This window comes from Limulus polyphemus, unplaced genomic scaffold (genome assembly GCF_000517525.1).
Source record: "Limulus polyphemus unplaced genomic scaffold, Limulus_polyphemus-2.1.2 Scaffold3329, whole genome shotgun sequence".
NCBI classification, from domain to species: Eukaryota; Metazoa; Arthropoda; class Merostomata; order Xiphosura; family Limulidae; genus Limulus; species Limulus polyphemus.
The window spans coordinates 26,872-32,280 of record NW_013668939.1 but is presented as its reverse complement, the minus strand read 5'-3'; positions in this window follow the sequence as shown (position 1 = coordinate 32,280).

Below are 5,409 nucleotides of genomic sequence, written 5' to 3'. Positions count from 1 at the left end.
ATTTGAAGAGAACACACACACACAAGTATATACATTACAATACAGCCTGCTTAATCTTACGGGTTTGGCATGGTCTGGTGATTAGGGCGCTAGACTCGCAATCTGATGGTCGTAGGTTCGAATCCCATGGTCTGGTGATTAGGGCGCTAGACTCGCAATCTGATGGTCGTAGGTTCGAATCCCATGGTCTGGTGATTATGGCGCTAGACTCGCAATCTGATGGTCGTAGGTTCGAATCCCATGGTCTGGTGGTTAGGGCACTAGACTCGCAATCTGATGGTCGTAGGTTCGAATCCCATGGTCTGGTGGTTAGGGCGCTACTCTCGCAATCTGATGGTCGTAGGTTCGAATCCCACGGTCTGGTGATCAGTGCGCTAGACTCGCAATCTGATGGTCGTGGGTTCGAATCCCATCACCGAACATTCTCACCCTTTCAGCCGTGGGGGTTTTATTATGTGACGCTCAATCCCACTATTCGATTAAAGCAGACCAAAAGTTGGCGGTGGGCGGTCTTCCCTCTACTTTAGTATATCACTTCAAAATTAGGAACGGTTCAGCGCAGATAGTTAGCCTTCGACTAGCTTAGCGCAAAATTGAAACAAACAAAGCCTAATATTACATGAAAAATATATTAACTGTATAAAACTGATTAATTCAGAACGTTAGGGCAAAATCGTTTTTATTACGAGCTTATTCTATCTATTATTCAATCCGTTCTTTTATAAAGATATAAACTCATCCTGCACTATACTAAAAGTTTATAATTTATATTTTTCAAAAGCAACCAAAAATACAGTGTGGACATGCCCGAGTTTGATTTCCTTTATTTAAGATAATCATGTTATAAATATCATTTATACAATATCATGTATGCTCAATCTGCAAAAACCGAGTGCCTCAATGTTTGCTCTTCCCCAAACGTAAGCCTAACAAAATCAATAACTGTAGTTACGGAAAGTTCTAGATAAAGCAATACAACATATATATTACAACATGGATATACATGCCACTTTTAATACTACTTACAACACGCTATCAACAGACGTCGTCTGAAAGTAAACAAGAGGGAATCCTCAGTAACCGCCGCACTTGAAATGCTTTAAGGCAGGATTAGAGCAAATTAATCGTCGAGACCTTTGTTTCCCTTCTTTGTTTTTATTATTATTATTATTATTATTGGCTATATTTTTGGGCCACACCAATACCAAGAGTGGGGCGCGCGTATATCCGATTCGATTTTATTCCTCATCAGGTTCTTTACCAGCCTACCCTCGAAATCAAATTGAAATTCTTTTTACTCTCAATTTAGAGTAAATTAATCTATGGAACCCTGGGCGTCGTCAAATACACCAATCGAAAGGGTTTGACCTCCTGAGCCGAAAACTGTAATTAAATCTCGAATCGGTCAAGAGATGAAGGAGCTACGAGCTAAAAGTTTGTACTTGGGAAAAACAAAAACTCAGGGCCGTTCTAACTTATACGAGTCGCTCATCCGCAGCTAAAACGGTTACCGTGCATTAGCCCCACCGAGATTGCAAAGTAGATCATTTCTGTACCTTTGACCTCTTGAGTTAAAGATTTTACTTGCATTATAAAGACATCATTTCCCCCCTACAAATGATGTCTTTATAATGACAGTGTTATAATCAGGCAACATTTTCATTTTCCGGATGTGGAGGGGGGAAATGATGTCTTTATAATGACAGTGTTATAATCAGGCAACATTTTCATTTTGCGGATGTCTCCCCCTCCACAACCGGAAAATGAAAATTTTGCCAGATTATAACACTGTCCTAAACTAATAACTTTATCCCACACACAAAAATAAATACCCCTGTCCAAATTAGCCTAGCCTACACCCTCACCTTGTATCACAAGTCTTTAAATAGGTTTTACCCACCTGTGGAAAAAAAGGCGAGCGTCAGCAAACACCCCAGACACTGAAATTTCAGCATCATCTGTTACGTTTATGTTAAGTTGTTTGTCCTCGAATAGTCTCTGGGATGCTGGGGTCGAGAAGCGCGTTTGTCCAGCTCTCTGTGTAGCGCACGGAATCAACAGGAAAAAGAATTGCGCAATAAACAACACCTCACTACGTGAAACACCACAGATGAACAGACGAGAAACTGAAGCTCCGAGAATCAGATTGTATTTAGTAAACATTCCAACCAATCAAATTGACCATAACGACGAGAAGCGCGCTACCGCTGCGACATCTCGTGGTCGGTATGAATTTGTTTGTTTTTGTTTTTGGTCAGAAACACGCTCATGCATATCAAAACCGATATCATAAAAATAAAATACGATAACTGAAAAATTCGATTCTTTCATCTTAAACACGTAAACTTCAACTTAAAAAGCTCTTATATTATTAAATATTATATCGAAATGTCCTTAAAACATTCTGTTCGACCACCGCGAAGACTTTGAACATTTGACAAAAACTATTCAAGTTTGTAGAAAATGGGAGACATGTATAGACGCTAATCGTCCTTTGATGTATAAAAAATGTATCTAATCATCAAAACTTCTGGCTAATCTCGATAAAAAAAAAACGTGCTTGGATCACAAGGAAAACGTGTTAAATGTTATCATGCTAATTTTTAACAGCCAGAATAATAAGACATGACGATTTGTGTAACTATATTTGTATTTACATAAAACCTACTAAAACTATGTGTCGCCGTACCTAATCTTGTTTGTCATGGGCTATCTGTGCTCTGCCCACCACGGGTATCGAAACCCGGATTCTAGCGTTGTAAGTCCTCAGACATACCGGTGTGCCACTGGGGGGGGGGGCACCTAATATTGAACTACTAACAGTCAGCCAACAGCATCTTACCACTCACGATCCATGTTAAGAGATTGACTGTCATTCTTATAACGCACCCATACCTTAAGGTAGCATCTACCCCTTTACATAGTGTTATCTAAGTTTCGGCCTTTTTATCAGGAAAAACATCTTAATACTATGTTTTTTTGTAAGCAAATATATTGACATAGGTACAAAGACATATTACGGCATATGTTGTGTAATACTACTACTGTGGCTAATTTGCATATTATAAAAATAAAGAAATACAAAAGAATTGTCTTATGTTCCTGAAAACTTCTACAAACATGACTGAATACTCAACCTTTTATAGCTCGTAGCTCCCTTTTGAGTTTGATTTATCTCTGTGGCCCCCACCCTTCGTAGACGCTGTTACTTAGTAAAAAAGTTACTTTATTTTCACACTATTGATTTATAATATATTTATAATATTATTTTTACAATATTGTATTGTTTTTAAATATTTTATTTATAACATACTGTTTACTTATACAAGTAAAAAAATATTCTGTTAATCATTGACATTTTATTCAGTGTGATCCTTGGGCCTGATGAACACTTGAAAATTTTTGAATGTCCGGTTGCAGTGCGGTCGGTGATAAGCACATCAAGGCGGTTACGTATTTTTGATAGCAAGTAAGTCGCCCGACTAAAACCAAATTCAACCAGATACGATGTGGGAAAAGCTGTGAAAACATATTAGCTATTTTCGATGACGGGATACCAACTTTGAGACTAATAATGGTTGGAGACGGCTTGAATGGGTAATGAAGAAAAACTTATCCAGAAATAATGTTTGTCACGTTTGAATCTAACTTGGGCTGTTGAAATGTTTTATTCGGGCAGTGAAGTTTCGGTGGCCCACTCAGAATTTACTGTGTCCCCCTAATTTTCCGTCATTCACGTCTAGCTACAGACTTCACAATTGTCATTAATGTGAACTTCAGATCTATCGATGCTACAGACTTCACAATTGTCATTAATGTGAACTTCAGATCTATTGATGCTACAGACTTCACAATTGTCATTAATGTGCATTATTTATGTATCTATAGTGTGTACTAAGGTATAGTTGGTAAGACGTTTAGTTTTTCTTAAATTACCATTAACAAGTTCACTGTAGAATATGACCTACTTAGGTCATTAGTGCCGTAATTTGACCTTGGTATATTTTCAGTTTTCTTTAGTTCGGGCTAATTCTTCACATCCCTTCAAAGTTTGGACCCATAATTTTCAGAGTTTTCCTTAGTTCGGGCTAATTCTTCACATCCTATCAAAGTCTAGACTAATGGTTCTCAACGTGGGCCACGCCATCTTTCTAAGGGGGAACTTCATATCTATTGATGCTATAGACTTCACAATTGTCATTAATGTGAACTTCAGATCTATTTATGTTTTCAAAATCTGAAAGCTGATATTTTCATAGCGAGCGGTTTGTAACTCCTAACTTCACATCTGTTGATGCTACAGACTTCACAATTGTCATTAATGTGAACTTCAGATCTGTTGATGCTACAGACTTCACAATTGTCATTAATGTCCATTAAACATTACCTCTACTTTAAGATAGTATATACCCTTTAAATGTTAAAACCCCTAACTTTCAATATCCGTGAAAAGAGTGACAGATACGAAGAAACGTCAGAAAAAAGGATTCGAGGAGTCCAAAAAAGACAAGGAGGGTGAAACTTACGCTCCAGGAGCTTATTAAAACCCAGAAACATATGAAGGGTGTAAGTTTCACAATTTACAGAATTTGGTATATCTTTTTTCAACTAAACAAATAAATGAACAATTTCGCGACAAATTTTCAAACACGTATTGCACAGAAACAAACCCGGCTCAGATACCCAGAGCTGTACCATAAAACCATAGGTTCATCCACTAATATCTATACTTAACTGGACTGGGCTTATGGCTTGTTTCACCTATATTGACTCGTGATATCAAACGGTTGCGATACTGTTGGTCCCTAAACTGTCGAGTGTAACAGGGTTAATGGTAAGGATATCCAAGTGATGACTGAATGCTTTTTAATCATCTCAATCTTTCAGTTTTGATGATCTAAATTTTTACGGTATTTCTTGTTACTTCACTGTGTACATTTTGATCTATTTAGGTATTACTTTTTTAATGTTTGTAGTAACTATGAAACGAAAACGGCCATATAAATTCCAAATATACTTGTTTGTAGAATTAAAAATATAACAAGCGACAATAAACTGATTTTATTGTGGTCTGCTGTGTGTATATAAATATAATAGTACTGTCTGTTGTATGTCGATGTAAAGTTGTGGTATTTCACTCATTTCGTATTCCTAGTTAACCATAAAAAATCAAATATTCGTAGAAAATCCAATATTTGGCCACTAAGATATGCTCTTTCTAAAAGATCTTTTAAACTAAAAACCACTTCTGGAAATGATGGTACTATTAAAAGCAAAACGACTTTATAACACCCTTCCTTTAAAAGTTTGAATTACTCGTCCCATTGGTTAACAGCAGAACGACTTTATAACACTCATCCTTTAAAAGTTTGAATTACTCGTCCCTGTTTATACACTGGTTAACAGCGG